This window comes from Sus scrofa, chromosome 13 (genome assembly GCF_000003025.6).
Source record: "Sus scrofa isolate TJ Tabasco breed Duroc chromosome 13, Sscrofa11.1, whole genome shotgun sequence".
In the NCBI taxonomy this organism is placed as follows: domain Eukaryota; kingdom Metazoa; phylum Chordata; class Mammalia; order Artiodactyla; family Suidae; genus Sus; species Sus scrofa.
Window position 1 is genome coordinate 126909935 of NC_010455.5, and position 17192 is coordinate 126927126.

The 17192-nt window shown below is 37.1% G+C and overlaps 1 long non-coding RNA gene across 3 annotated transcripts in view; it reads right to left on the reverse strand.

Annotated features, from left to right (window-relative positions):
• The window catches only part of LOC106505765, a 57607-nt gene that overhangs the window by 23971 nt on the left and 16444 nt on the right, over positions 1-17192 (reverse strand). For all 3 annotated transcript variants that reach the window (XR_001300484.2, XR_001300483.2, XR_001300482.2), the window contains exon 2: positions 4825-4951. This is a non-coding gene — a long non-coding RNA (uncharacterized LOC106505765). The remainder of the gene's footprint in view (positions 1-4824; positions 4952-17192) is intronic.

Below are 17192 nucleotides of genomic sequence, written 5' to 3' on the forward strand. Positions count from 1 at the left end.
AAAGTGTCACATGTGATGATAATAATTTTAATGTATTTATTTATTCATTCGCATTAATCACTGTTCCCATCCTGGCCCTCAGACCCCAAATCTGCATGGCTACCTCCTCTTCCTATTCAAGCCAGAAATGCTCCCATCTCTGCACTTATGCTGGAATTGAATTATTCATTCTAAGAACTTTCTCATTTAACCTTTTGATGAAACGTTCTCGTTCTTTAGTTTTTGGATCATGTGACATTGCCTTTGTGAAGTCTGCTCCCAACATGCCCTTTTGTAGCAATTCTTAGAATTCACCACCACCTCTTCTGTGTTCCCATAACATTTTTCATATTGTATCATTCTTTTATGTTTGCCCTCATTACTAAAGGCTGAGCTGCTTGAGTCCACAAAATATTGCCCTTTAGTCTCTTTCTCTCTAGAACTTTAGACAGAGTACTGTTTCAAATGAATACTGTGTATAGTCATTGAAGTAATTAATTAGATGGCACTGTGCACAATGATATTGGAAAAAATAAAATCATTAGAAATCATGAGAATTCGAACAAAGACATCACTAAATTTTGTTGAACTGTCTAGAAATAAGACCTTAAGTAAACTGAAACCACATGCAGGATCACAAATAATTAAAAGGGGCTTTTCAACAATTTTTAGCTTATAACAAGTAATGCCAATTAATTTTCACTGAGTATGAAAACAATTATGCCATTACTTCCCCCTACACCTGTCACAGCAATATTTTTCTAAAAGCGTGAGGATTTATAGCATATTTCAAAAGTTTTCAGGTCCACCAGGTTTTATTTATCTAGTCCCCAAATGCTTTTAAGTTATATTTATACACACATGTCCATGTACACACACTACCAGCACCACTGCTACCATCACACTAATCCAAAGCAATTTCTTATAGATCCCTTCAGTTAATTAATTATTATCACATTATGATTTTGAATTGCTGAGCAATATAAAATCCTTTCTTAGCATCTTTGGGAATTCACGAAGTAAGAGTACTCCTAACACAGATGAATCTACAAACTAAAATATGTTGGATAATTTAGTGGATATTTCTTAAAAGGCAAAATGCAAATTATTAATTACTTTAGTTCAGTGGAATTAAAAAGGCAAAATAACAACTACGTATTGGTAACAATGATAATGATATATGCTGCAACCTACCATGATCAAAATGCAATCATAAATTTGTAGTTGCTAAATAATATTGCCTTGAAATTCATAATTTATAAAATTAATTGGATAAATTTATAATCACTGCAGACATTTTTATTCTTTTTTAGGGCTGCACCCGTGGCATTTGGAAAATCCCAAGGTAGGGATCAAATCAGAGCTGCATCTGCCAGCCTATGCCACAGCCACAGAAACACCAGATCTGAGCCCACATCTGTGATATACAACACAGCTTGTGCCAGATCCTTAACCCACTGAGCAGGGCCAGGGATTGAACCCACATCCTGACGGACACTATGTCCATTTCTGAACCACAATGGGACCTCACCGTGGGCTGTGGGCAATTTTTAACACAATCAGACAAAATTTGGCACTGAATATGGAAGATTTGAAGACAATATTAACTAGTTGATAGAAACTAGTTATTTGCTATTATCCAGGCAATTGTTCACAAAGGGAGGTTCATCAAGCTTTAAATAGTCAATGTCATGTTCTGGAACCAAAGTGGATTTACATTAAAAAATCATCTACATAAAGGAATGCCCATATCTTCACTCAACAACAATACACATTTGCAAATGAAGAAACACATTCTAAAATAAGTCATGAGTTAATGAGCAAATCATATTCAACCCAAGAAATTACAAAAGAGGAATTATGTAAAACTATGCAAAAAAGAAGTCTGGAGGAAGGAAATACAAATGGTAAGAGCAAAAAATAGTTTGAAACAAAAAAGTAAACGAAAAGAATCAAAGGCCATTTTTTAAATGGCCACACCCTCTGCATATTGAAGTTTACAGTAATAATATTCAAAATAGTATTGTAATCAAGTTATCATCTTTTTCTAAATTTCTTTTAAGATGATTATTAAAATTTTGCCTCTATTCCCTTTGTTTCTTAGTTCTTTGTATATACTTTGTCATTAATGTTTCCCTTGTATTTTAAGAGAATTTATCAATTCCATCTTCAGCTGTAGCTATTCTACTAGTCAATTTACTGTGATTTTAATTTTGTTAATCAGGAGTTCCCACCATGGCTCAGTGATTAATGAATCCGACAGGGAACCATGGGGTTGTGGGTTCGATCCCTGGCCTTGCTCAGTGGGTTAAGGATCCGGCATTGCTGTGAGCTGTGGTGTAGGTCGCAGATGCGGCTCAGATCCCATGTTGCTATGGCTCTGGAATAGGCCAGTGGCTGCAGCTCTGATTAGACCCCTAGCCTGGGAACCTCCATATGCCTCAGCAAGCGGCCCTAGAAAAGCAAAAAGACAAAAAAAAAAAAATTGTTAATCACATTTCATCTTCAAGATATCTAATTGGTAGTTTTTCACAACAGAGTTATTGATTCATCAACATGGTAAACTCTTCTTAAGCTGAAGATACTTATTATAAGTTTCAGAGTATTTTTTGCACTAGGAACGCTATATCTTTGTGTGCTAGTTCTCATGTTGATTGAAGTTGGTGACTCCCTCTCTCCCCCTACCCCATGTTATTGATTTTCCTCAAGTCTTGATGATTCTAGCTTATCTCTTCATCTTTGTATTTAAGAATATTTGACCTTTTTTAAAGAATATGATTTCTGGAGTTCCCGTCGAGGTGCAGTGGAAATGAATCTGACTAGGAACTATGAGGTTGTGGGTTCTATCCCTGGTCTCGCTCAGTGGGTTAAGGATCTGGCATTGCCGTGAGCTGTGGTGTAGGTAGTAGATGTGGCTCGGATCTGTTGTTGCTGTGGCTGCGGTGTAGGCCAGCAGCTGTAGCTCTGATTGGACCCCTAGCCTGGGAACCTCCACACGCTGCAGGTGCAGCCCTAAAAAAGGACAAAAAGACAAAAAAAAAAAACATGATTTCTGAGTTTTTCAGTCTGTCTTCAAAATTGAAAGAGAGAAAAAAAATGTGGTCTTTGCCAGGTTATACCAAGAGCTAGTATTGCAACTATGAGGATTCCTTTTAAATATAACCAATTATCCAAGACCTTACCCTGTGTCTCAAGTCCAAGCGGTCGTAGTGACCACTTTTGCTTAAAGCAAAAGCACATTTTTCTCTATTGTATATAGCCTAGAGAGTGAGAGATGTGAAAAGGAGATCTCTCTGCATGTTATCCTGAAGGTCTCCCCAAAAGACTTCCGTTCTTAAAGACCTGTTACCTTCAAACTCAGCAAACACACATGCATCGCCATCGCTACCTTTTATAGCAGTGCTCCCTTTTAAGTGTATTGAGCTATGATTTTCCTCAGTAATCAAATCCTGTGTGTGTGTTGTATGTGTACATACATATATATTTAGGTATATGACAAGAATCTGGTATAATTTCTGTTAAACAGAAGTGAATCGTCCTTGCTTTTCAGTACTATAACTCATTTATATGCCTTATTCAAAATTCTTATATATAATACTTAATATGTAATTCTATATTTATAATTTTGAATATATATACACACATACATACATTTAGTGATTTACAAAGGTGTAAAAGATGAGAAGAAGGTAGGTTCATGTCTCATTTCACCATTCGATTCACTTTCACTCAGTATCTAAGTTGAGAACATAATCACTTCCTGGTTTAAGAAAAAGTTACACTTAATAGAAATTCCAGGAATTCAAAAGAGCACAAGTCAAGCCTAGGTGTGTGTGTGGGTTAAGGATTTAAAATAATCCTTATATAAATAAATATCAGTAATTTGTACTCTTTTTGTTAAAAAAAATAAAGTTCTGAATTGTACATCTCATACCCTTTTTGTCAATATTAGAGTACTTGAATTAGATTTTAAAAATTCATTGGAAGTCCAATTTTTAATTTTAGAAATCTAATGAATTATTGGCATTTCATAACAATCTTATGCCATGCACATTAATAAATATGTGAATGAACTATGTAATGTCTTATCATCATAGATACATTTCACAATTAAAATATTGAATTACCTACAATAAGCCACATTATTAAGTATTTTTAATTAACTTCTCTCTGATTCTCCTTAATGGCAGTATTGTTCATAGTATGAGATTATAATTGTTTTAAGCCATAGAACTGCCAAGTTTCACTGGAACTGCTGACCTCAGGAATTCTTATAAGAGATAGTAAACCCCTTACTGTTTAAATTAGTTTTGATCAGCTTTCTGTTACTGCAGATAAAACCATTCTAAGACAAAAGAACTGATTTTTAAAATATTACTATTACTAATAAAATTTTCTTTTTAGGGGATAAGTTTTTAAACTTAGAGATTGATTTTGTTTTATATGTAAGTTAAATTTCATTTGTAAATATTACTCGCTTTGTCTTTTGCTGATATCTGACGATGGTTAAAATGAGTTCTGAGGGCTGGACTGGCTTCCATGATTCTGAGACAAATTCCAGAACGGAGTTAAATGTTAAACTTTACATAACAACCTGGCCTAGCTCTCAGTCACAATGGTTGAAATGAACAAATGGTTGAATATTCAGCTTTGGTAAAGTATTTTTCCAGGCTACACAACAATGAATTGCTATCAGACCCATCATGTGGCTCCAAGAAGATAAAGCTTCTTACCTATTATATATACTTAGCCAGTGATATATCTGCTCAGGCAACTGAGAATAAATCTACCTGCATGGAATTAGGGAAAAAGAATATTTTCTGAACTAAATTAATATGAACTTACTTAGAAAGAAAAAATAAAAGATTGTAGTTCTCTTGAAGTGCAGCAGGTTAAGGATCCAGCGTTGTTAGTGCAGCAGGTCAGGTCGCCACTGTGGAGCAGATTGGATCCCTAGCCCAGTAACTTCCACCTGCCAAGGGAATGGTAAAAAACAAAACAAAACAAAAAACATACTAAAGTATTCTGAAAGTTTTAAAGAAAACTTTTCATCATTTCTCTTTATTTTCATTGTTGCAGAGGAATATATACAAATGTACAAACTCTGGTTTTTCACTAATTCATATGTTTACTTGAGGAACAGATTGAAATTTAAATGTTTAATTGGAACCTTATTTGGTAGGTGAGTACTTAACTCATTTTGAAAACCAATTTTCACTGGTAGTATCGATAGCGAAAACTTCCACTAAGATCCAATGATCTTTCGGTCACTGTTTACCTAGAAACAAGTTGACATGTAAATATACAAATACTATTTGGGACTGTGGTGTCAAGGGTGATTCTCCATGGGACTAAAGCACATAAAATAAGAAATGGTTTGAAATATGTCAAAAGAAATATTTAACCTATTGGATTTAGAATCAGAAAACCTAGGTTTATGCGTTCATGTTATTACCTGTGAGATTGTGGACTTCAGTTTCTCATCTCTGAAGAGGAGATAATAATGATAATAATAATAATAACAGCAATAACAATGACAGCAACTTTTTCCAAGGAAGTGTCAAAAGGAATGAGTTAAGATATGTGAGAATTTTTTTAATGAGAAGTTTATAGAAATCCTAAATTTCAGAGGGTTCTGAATTGCTACGTAATGGGCCATGCAAAATATTACCTGGGAAAAAAAAAATAAAAGCAGAAGGCACATTTAACACTCATTTTGAGAAGAATTCGGTTTACAGTTTTGACTACGGGGCTTTTTTTTTTTCCGCTATCTGGGATTACCCAAAGGCAATCATTTATTTTTAAGTTCTTAACCTATTTCTCGGGTCAAATGTTTTTGGGGAATCCCACCAGGCCATCTCTGTAGAGTCTTATTAGCACTAAAATTGGAATCTAAGAAATCTGGGGTCTGTTTACAGCTGTCATATTAACTGTGTGGCTTTAGGCAAACGGTTCGGGGCAAACCCAGAGTTTGATAAATAACAAATGAGATAACAGATATGAAAATGCTTGGTTGACTGAATATGCCCTGGTCCCCTTTGTGAACCTGATCAAATTGAGTTCTCTGTGCCTCAGATTCCTCATTCACAGGATGAATAAGTTGGACAGGATCATCTCTGAATTTCTTCCAGTATTTACATTAACCCAGTTTCAATTTTTTTAAGTGTTTAAACATTTTGGGGAAATGATAAACCATAAGATAAATGTTTTTTGTCAGAGTTAGAATGGGAAGATAAAACTGGTAAAAAGACAATAATATCAGGATATGCCATGTTTTTTATTATGTTTTCTTTATTCTGCCTCTTTTTCTCTTCCTGAACATCCAGGACTATGGTCACAAGGATACCTTGGGAATACAGACACAGAAAAGCACCCACATGCTGACTTTCCCTTCCTCTGTTCTCTGTTTTTAGTAAGTTCAGAGTAAAGATGAGACGGAATCTACCAAGAACCGTTTCCTCAGCACTAAACTTAGACTTAGCCGAGATCCCTAGCCAAAGAAGGATCACTAACCTCTTTAAAATGAAGTGGGTCTGATTATACACATTTGACTTTCAACAAAGGATCTACTTGAAAAAAAGAAAACGTAAAGTGCCTTGGAGGTTTTTGTATTCCTTAATTTACCATAGTTTCTAAGAACAAACACTGTTTATGAAACTCACACAGTTTTAGGGCCGATTTCAGGAGCGAAGGAAAGGATCTATGGGACATCAGGGAGGAGAAAATCATGGCCCTACATCTCAGGTGCTATCATGCAAAGGTTTCCTAAAGAAAAAGAGCAGGGTGCTTATGGAGACTACAAGGCTGAGAGATGCGGGCAATGTGTTATGGAAAGTACATTCTGCCCCACATTTTCCAGGTCTCCAGCATCCTGTGGTCATATTCTCCCTTTGTATTCTCACTTCTTGTCCTCCTGGACCTAGTTAGCATGAACTTGAAGTTTCCATCTCCTGGCTCAGGAAGGTGGGAGTGAGGTTTTCCAATCATTCCAAATTTAAGTCCATTGTCCCACACAAACTTGGTTGTATTTCATAGTCAGTTACTGTAACTGTTTTGTCCAGTGTTGTAGGTGCATTTGAGATGTAGCACTTTTTTTGTGGGATAAACCTGGGTTCGTAACCAACATTTATGCCATGGTTTCCATAAGAAATTTTGATCTCAGTTCCAAAATACTTCTTGGCCTCTACATTAAGGCAGAATTGAAGATAATTGTTTTTTTTCAAGTGTACCCTTCTAAGTTGAAGATAAGAGGCACATGAGAAATGAAGGTGCAGTCTAATCATGGTCTGGTACTTGATGTCCCCTGAGTCCTCAAAGAATGTCTGGACCCCCCCAAACTTCCATTTGCTCAACACAAAGTGATACGGAACCTTTTTGAAATGAGTTGATAGTGACATGCCAGGCATCTTCTAATAATCGTTATGTTTCATTCTTCTCTCTGGCCATATGGAATTACTAATTCTCCAGAACAGCCATGCTATCTCACACCTCTGATGTTATACTCCCTCTTTATCCTTAAAGATTCAGCTCAAACATCATTTCCAAGGAAAGCTTCCTGAGCGCTGCACACACATACAACCCAAACACACACAAGACAGTCGCCCCATGGAGCTTAAACATGCCATGTATGTAAATTACTAATGTTATAGGATATATCTCACAGTATAAAATTCAGCTCTTGACCTTCCATCTCTCACTTTTTGAGAACAGGTGTCATGTTACTTGCCTTTGTATCATTTGTATATCCCCGGCATGTGGCAGGTAATCAATAAATATCTCTTGCATAACTAAATGAATACACGGAAATAGTAAGGATTTTTATGCTGAGTGATGATGCCCTTCTTAATTCACACCTCAATTTACCTGGGCCAAGCATATCTTTGGTTGGGTGAATAATCAGAACTGCTCCATGTCCCAGAACTCATTAGCAAGAGCTCTGCAGGGTGAAACCATGCTCCTTCACCCTCATTCACCCAATCACACTGACAGTAAGGAGCTACAGGGAAGCACCCAGAGCCCACACCCTTCCTGTAGACTGTCCCTTGGCACGAAGTGTTCCGAAGTCTGAGTCAGCTACTTCTGACCATCTGCATGCTTGACTGCTGCTCAAAACTCGGAAAAAAAACCGCCCAGGTGCTCAGCCTCAGAAAAACAACAAGGTGGTCTGGGACAACAGAGACCAAATTAACCGAGTGCAGAAGTAAAAAGGAAGCAAGCTCAAGCTGAGAGTCAGGAGATCTGGTCTAGTTGCTCCACTAGAAGGTAAATGGGTTAAGCTAAACCATCTCTCACGTCTTGTCTGATACTCAAGTTCTAAGATCTGAAATAAAGGGCAGTCTATCTGCACCTGAAAGGATAATAATATTTGCCCTCTCTGGATTAACCCTATTCACAGCTCAAGGTCACTGTCAGTGATGATTCAATATGCACACCGGATACTCTCCTGGCCCTCATTCCACGAGGCTCCATTCTAAGAAAGTTTAGTCTCACAGTCTCACAAAGAGCTCACTGCTCCGTTCCACACACCACGAATGATCACACAAATGGCTCTGCACTGTCTATCTGCAGCATCTCCATCAAGCACTTTATTTGTGCCCTGCAGATAGACTAGGATCCAATACTAATTTCTTTGGAATAGATCAATAGAAGCAGGACTACTACCAAGAGCATCACCGTTTACTCAGCCTGTAGTGCTTCCAAGCCTTGTGCTATATGCTCCACGTGTTTGCTCGTTGTGTTCACATCACCATTCAGTTAAGTGTTTTCCTGATATATATAAAGAAACCACAGTTCATCATTCATGTAATTCAGACAAAATCTATAAACTAGCTGAGAAATGGTATATAACAATTATAATCCCTCATATTTGCATACTACTTTAGGCTTACAAAGACCATTTTATAACATCATTCTATTTGGTTTTCACTATGATGCTTTGGCTGATTCATGATTGTTTCCACTTTAGGAAACGGAAACTCGAAGTGAGGTGAAGTGATAGCAGGTCTCTTGACCCTAGTCCTGGGCTTTCCCAGGAAACCACCAATCTTTGCTGGGATGCCTCAGCAGTAAAGAAGGGCCAAGTGACAGAGTTTCCTAGTGAAGTGGCCTGAGGTCAGACAGAGTGTATGATGCTGAATGTCTGGATCTTAGATTAAGATTGTGAATGAGATGAGGGATGAACAAATGCAGAGATGGAAAGAGGAAATTGTAGGAGAATCACTGCTCATGTTCTCCTGGATTGGACCGCATAGACATCACATCAGTAGTGCAGGGGCAGATCTGTGCTGAGCTCATGTTTAAAGAAAGGTTCCCTGAGTGTGGTAAGGGGGGAGGTCATGCTAGGTGGAGCCACTTCTGTTTCCGCAGGGGCTTTTGGTGCCTATTCAACTTGAAACTTCAAAAATAACTCATTCTGTGTGGAATAGCAGGTGTTCACAGTCAATATATTTGCTTGGCCTCATGTTGTCTGTTGTTTGGTGGCAATTTCTCTTCTTTACCTACTGTCAGGTCATTAGTCAAACAGAGTGACTCGCGAACAGTACTTAGAAAGGAATTACATATCTGAATCTTTTGGACAAGGGAAATTGATATTTCAGATTCTGGGTAAAACTAGGTTTATCAAACAAAGTTGGTGGAGGTCACTCTGTCATTTGGTGAAAGTCAACGTTTAGAAAATCCAGGATGGCTTTTATTTTATACATGCTTAATTCACAAAAGAAGTGTGGGTGAAATTCACTTTAAGGAACTAGGGGTTCTTGGAGTTCCCGTCTGGCTCAGCTGTAACGAACCTGATTACAATCCATGAAGACGTGGGTTCAGTCCCTGGCTATGTTCAGTGGGTCAAGGATTGGGCATTGCCATGAGCTGTGGTGTAGGTCACAGATGTGGCTCAGATCCCAAGTTGCTGTGGCTGTGGTGTAGGCCAGCAGCTACAGCTCCGATTACACCCCTAGTCTGGGAACTTCCATATGCCAGGAGTGTGACCCTAAAAAGCCAAACAAACAAAAACCAAGGAAACTAGGGGTTCTCTTTATCTTACGCTTTGGTCCCTCTTAATTTAATTTTAGAAGACTGCGATTGGAAGGATGATCAAATAAAAGTCATCCTTTAGCAGTGCTTGTATTCATCCAGCTGTGTGTCTTCTGTCCCTGAGTGAGCCTTGACTGACTCCTCTTCTTCTGCTTTCCTTGCACATTTAATGATTTGCTTATTTCTATAGATCTTGCCTCATAAACATCTTCAGATTCTCCTTTAAATCTCACTTCTATCTCTTTAGATTTGTCCTAGGTCATAATTCCTGTGAACTATTGTAATCGCCTTTTAATCATCATCCAGACTCCAATCTGGAACAGATTACTGACAGACTACAAACAGATTAACCCAATGTGTAAAACCTTCCATGGTTCTGCAACCTCAAGATAAAATTCCAAACCCTGCACCTTCTGCTTCCTGAACCTCATTTCTTGCCCATCTACCATACATCTATTTACTATATTGACTTGCAGATCCCAGAACTTGCTACACTCCTTTAAGTCACCTTGTCTCTGATTATGGTGATGCCTTAACCAGAATGTATTTGCTATCCTTGCCCTACTATTGATTCATTATTGCATGATATTTTTTCTCCTTTCACCCATCCCTGACTGCTCTCTTCCCCAGGCCTTCATCATCCATTTATCTTTTGGAAATTTACACACTCTTCTTAGATCTGATTTCACTATAATTTCAGTAGTAGTACCTCCATTTGTTTACTTGCTAAACAGAATTTCTCAAGTACATTAGCTGTGCTTTTTATCTTTTTTTACCTATAGGAAGACTCAATAAATATGATTTAAATAGATATCTATAATATATTAAATTTTTTCCCAGTTCAAACAGAGAAGCTACTCATATTCTTTTTTTTTCCATACTGAATGATACAGGGAAAGTCTGTATTATCATATTGATTTTTTTACTTTCTGAGAATAATCTTTATTTAATAATAAAGGTTTCTTCCTTCAAAATTGTTCATTTATGTGTTATCTAGTTTTTTATTGTATATCATTTTTATATTAAAATATTTTATTGACATATAATTGACGTACAATGTTGTATTGGTTTCAGGTGTACAGCAAAGTGAATCAGTCATACATATACATATATCCATTTTTTTTCCCATATAGGTTATCACAAACTACTGAGTACATTTGCCTGTGCTACACAGTAGTTTCTTGTTAATCATCTATTTTATACAGTAGTGTGTATATGTTATTCCCTCCCTCCTAATTCCTCCCTCTCCCCCATGGTTTATCCTATGGTAACTATGAAATTGGTTTTGAAGTCTATGAGTTTGTTTCTTTTTTATAAATAAGTTATTTTGTATCACTTTTTATTAGATTCCACATATAAGTGATATCACATATTTGTCTTTCTCTGTATGACTTACTTCATTGAGTATGATAATCTTTAGATCCATCCATGTTGCCGCAAATGGCCTTATTTTGTTCTTTAATGGATGAATAATATTCTTTATAATTATTTAATTCAGGGGTCTGCACTGCTGTAATAAATGGCTGTCTGAGAATGTGTATGTCTCTCTTCTTTACTGCATGACTTCTAGGAATGATTGGTTGTGATTCAGTCTGGCCCTAGTATCTCTCAAATTACTCATACTTTCAAATATCATTCAATCTTCATATTGATATATTGTTCACTCAACCATTTTGAAGAATTTTGGAAAGAAACATATTTAGTTTACACCATGAAGAGCAAATTGTCACTTTATAATGTAACACCATTCTTATTTAGAGATATTGATAATGTATTGGAAAGGTAAACATATTTCAGCTTGTTTATATTTGGTATGGAACATAAATGCCATTTTCATCTGTTCCTTTTCATTTATGGATTGTTTTGTAATCTGAAAACACTTACTTTGTATTCTTACTCCACTACCTTTTTTTTTTTAATGGACGATTATTTTATTAGATTTGCATTTTTTAATTTACTTTTTTATTTCTACAATACGTTTTCTTTTTCTACTGTACAGTGTGGTGACCCAGTTACACATACATGTATACATTCTTTTTTCTCACTTATCATACTCCCTCATAAGTGACTACACCAGTCAGAATGGCCGTCATTAAAAAGTCCACAAATAACAAATGCTGGAGGGGTTGTGGACAAAAGGGAACCCTCCTGCACTGTTGGTGGGAATGTAAGCCAGTACAACCACTATGAAGAACAGTATGGAGGTACATTATAAAACTATACATAGAACTACTATATGATCCCACTCTTGGGTGTATATCCAGACAAAACTTTCCTTAAGAAAACACATGCACCCGCATGTTCATTGTAGCTCTACTCACAATAGCCAAGACATGGAAACAACCCAAATGTCCATCGACAGATGATTGGATTCAGAAGATGTGGTATATATACACAATGGAATACTACTCAGCCATAAAAAAGAATGACATCATGCCATTTGCAGCAACATGGATGGAACTAGAGAATCTCATAATGAGTGAAATGAGCCAGAAAGACAAAGACAAATACCATATGATATCACTTATAACTGGAATCTAATATCCAGCACAAATGAACATCTCCTTAGAAAAGAAAATCATGGACTTGGAGAAGAGACTTGTGGCTGCCTGATGGGAGGGGGAGGGAGTGGGAGGGATCGGGAGCTTGGGCTTATCAGACACAACTTAGAATAGATTTACAAGGAGACCCTCCTGAATAGCATTGAGAACTTTGTCTAGATGCTCATGTTGCAACAGAAGAAAGGGTGGGGGAAAAAATGTAGTTGTGATGTATACATGTAAGGATAACCTGACCCCCTTGCTGTACAGTGGGAAAATAAAAAAAATTACATAAAAAAATTTAGTTTTTTTAATAAGTATATGAGCATGCATATTTCTTATTTCTTCTTATGTTCATGGTAGTAAGTTGTATTTTTTTTTTTTTTTTAATGGCCGCATCTGCAGCCTATGAAGTTTTCCAGGCTAGGGGTCGAATCAGAGCTGCAGTCACGGGCCTACACCACAGCCACAGCAACATGTGTTCCAAGCCACGTCTGCGACATACACCACAGCTCACGGCAATGCTGGATCCTTAACCCACTGAGGGAGGCCAGGGATTGAACCTGCAACCTCTTGATTCCACAAGTTACTAGTTACTGGTTACTAGTCAAATTCGTTTCTGCCAAGCCACTGAAGGGAACTTCTAATTTTTTTTTTTTTTATGGCAGTAAGTTGTATTTATCAAAGAATTTGTCCATTGCGTCCAAGTTGTCAAATTTATTGGCATAATGTTATTCATAATATCATCTATTTTTCTTTTGACATCTGTAGTGCTTTCTCCTCATTTATCACTGATATTGCTAATTAGTATTCTCTCCCTTATTTTTTTGAGCAGTCTTGAAAAGTGTCTACTAAGTATTAAACTTTTGCCTTCATTGTTTGTTTCCTATTAGTCCAGTTTCTATTTTATTGATTTTTACATGTATTTTTAATTTTTCTTAGTATTTCTCTTCTTTTAATTTGCTACCTTTCAAGATTTTTTTTATGGTGAAAAATTAGCACATTGATGTTCATCTCTCTTTTTTCCTAACATAGGCATTTAAAATAACAGCCATTTTGTTTTTTCTTTTTAGGGCCACACCAGTTGTGTATGGTAGTTCCCAGGCTAGGGGTCAAATTGGAGCTACAGCTGCAGGCCTACACCACAGCCACAGCAACAGGAGATCAGAGCCACATCTGTGACCTGCACCACAGCTTGCAGCAACACTGGATCATTAACCCAATGAGTAAGGCCAGGGATCAAACCTGCATCCCCACAGAAACAGTCAGGTTTATAACCCACTGAACCACAACAGGAACTCCCAAAATAATAGTTTTCTTATTCCTCTTTTTATTCCCTTTTCTTCCTGAAAAAGTTAGTCCAAAGGACTTTTGGGGTCCATATTGGGAAGAGGGGAAAAACTATGGTGGCCCAGAGTGAGATTTTAGATCCCGGCTAGTGTGAGGAAGGTGTCTAAGGGTAGGTTTTGGAACCCAGCTCAGGATGGAGCCTGACAAGTGTGAAGAGAGTTTGTTTGTGTCAGGGATGAACAGCTTAACTTGGAACACTGGAGTCCTGACAGGGAAATGTGAGCGTGTATGTGTCAGCAGTGAGGGAGATTTTTCCCATACAAGGGGTTAATCAAAGAAGCAAAACTATTAAGCATAATGGGAGCCAGTGTCTCACTATTAGAGAAGGGAGTTGCAAATATGGAAAGGGAAAAACAAAATGGAAATGGTGGTGTTAGGTTAGAACTGAAGCTGTCAATGTGAACTCATAGTTTTCAGTATAGATAGCTAAATAGATACAGAGATAAATTAATAATAGATATATAAATAAACATAGATATAAATGAGTGTATATGTGTGCATGCCTTAGCTTGATTCACTAAGAGGAATTGAGAGCAGTAACGTAGTTTTACAAACAAGCCTGAGTATCATTTAAATTTTGGTTTTGAAATGAAATTCTCCACTAAAGGAAACCGGAGCTCTTTGAAGGAATGGCTATTTCCAGAGCTTGGGCAGAGAAAGCACAAGATGAGCCTGGAACATTTTGTAATGCTGAAAAGTAAAGAAGTACTCTTGGCATGATGGGTACATGTCCAAAGAACAGAGATGCTAACTTGAAGGAGCTTCCCAGGCCAAGTGTGGGTCAATTTAAGCACCCAAATAAATAAAATTGGATTATAGCCATCAAATAGACTATAACTATATGAATCCACGAAAGTATAAATTAATTATAAATGCAAAGATTAATAAGTCACATAAAGGGTAAATTTGAAGATAAGGCAAAATGTGCTAAGGTACATAGACTAATCAAGCTTGTGTTAAAGAAAGATGCATTGGTAAATCCTTGAATCCACTTCAGTTTTGTTGTTTGTTTGTTTTTAGGGCCTGACTCGCAATATATGAAAATTCCCAGGCTAGGGGTCAAATCAGAGTTTTAGCTGCTGGCATATGCCACAGCCACAGCAACACGGTATGCAAGCCGTGTCTGTGACCTACACCAGAGCTCATGGCAGTGCTGGATCCTTAACCCACTGAGTGAGGCCAGGGATCAAACACACATCCTCATGGATACTAGTTGGATTTGCTTCTGCTGCGCCACAACAGAAACTCCCAAAGTCCACTTCAGTTATTCTTTAAATATCTTAAAATTAACCTCCATTGTATTCAAGTAATAGTATATTTAGTACTCTTTATAAGAAATACTGATGTAATATAATTTTAAATGATGTGTAAATAATTTATAAACAATGGCTATTTCTGAATAAGAATTATTTTTAACTTCACTCTTTCAGCTTTTCTCTAGTAAAAAGTAATGATGTTTCTTATAGCCATCTATGTGTTTTCCTAGGCAACTGTAACAAGTTTAAACTTCCTATTTAACAGAGTGTCTGAACTGGAATTTCCTGTGCTTTTCCACATCCATTCTCCGTTATCCTCCATCATGCACTGTGATCTAGGAGGCTGACATCTGGATGTCATGTCTAGGATCCCATTCCCCAAATCTTCCAAATGGATTTGGCCAAAGGAGATCAAAGCGGAACATTTGTTCTTACTGGCCAGCTTTCCACTGGATGATGGTTGGACCATGGCTCTCATCTATGGCCATAACTCTTATCTGTCACAGCTCCTGAGAGGGACCCTCCCCTATAGCTATAGATCATGCCAGGTACTGGTAATTGCTTCTTCCACCTGCCCCTTGAAATAATCTGGATACTTCAGCACCCCTTATTGTTTTACTTAAACATGGTCTACAGTTTTACAAATTGCTTTTTATTAAACACTCTTCAACAACAGTGTGCCATCTGTTTTCTGCTCAGAATCCAACTAACACAGTATCTAATGACTCCCCCCCATGAAAATTATGCTTCCTCTGACTATTGACTCACAGATTTATAGATCTTAATGTTCTATTACCCTAGTAGGTATCTTTTTAATTCTAAATAACACACTGCAATTTCCATTTCTTTCTTTATATATTTTAGATATCCTTTGACTTCCCAAGAGGAAAGATAAATAATTTAGCACCCCTACAGTGCCTAAGGGAAGTGATTTGTCAGAAGGAAGGAGCTGCGTGTTCTTAGAATTATTAATAGAAAAATATCGTGTTAAAACTGCCTTTGACTTTGGTCCTTCAATCACTATATCCTCCATTTCAGCTGGAGTTTTATCTTCTCATTATATCCAAACATCTATAGCATTTTTAAAAATAGTATTTTGGGTACATATTAAATGCTTTTTGCTACAAATATAACATGTATTAAATAATAAAATAATTAGTATCTGCAAGTATCTCATGAAATAGAGTCTATCATTTAGATAGTTGGGACTCGTCTTTCTTCAGGTAAACTTATTGGGAGGTAAAGACTATTTTGTTGTTGTTTTTTGTTTGTTTGTTTGTTTTTTGTCTGCATCTGAGGCATATGGAAGTTCCCAGGTTAGGGGTCAAGTTGGAGCTATAGACCCAGCCTATTTCATAGCCACAGCAATGTGGGATCCCGGCCCCATCTGCAACCTACACCACAGCTCACAGCAACAGCAGATCCCCAACCCACTGAGTGAGGCCGGGGATTGAATCTGCATCTCATGGACACTATATTGGGTTCTTAATAAGCTGAGCCATGATGGAAACTTCAAAACATTGTTCAATGAAGCAAGCTCTTTCGCATTGAAATATCTGAGCAGCCATATGTATAAATCTGTTGTCATAGAGCCCAACAAAGCACAGCACATGTATGCTAGGCCTGGCCTAAGTAGTGCATTGGAAAGGACTCTGATTTCTCCAAATTCCTCAACTTTTGCTGTTAACAGTGATCAGTGAGCTGGGCACCATCTGCTAAAGAAGTCTGTCTCTCAGACTTGGTCCCTCCACAGGCTTCCCCAACTCAAATGATGGCAACATCATCCTTCCAGATCTTCAAACTAAATACCTTGAAATTATCCTTGATACCTCTCTGTCTCTCACCGTGGCATTTGCTCTGTCAAGAAATTCTGTTGACTTTTTCTTTATAATTTGCACCAAGTGACAGGTGAGGTGTATTATTGTTTTAATTTTATTTTGAGACAAGTGAAGATCAAGAAGGTTAAATGTTATGGCTAAAGTCACATAGTGAAAGTATATTCTGAAAAATTAGAAAATGTAAACAGGAAAATACCCAC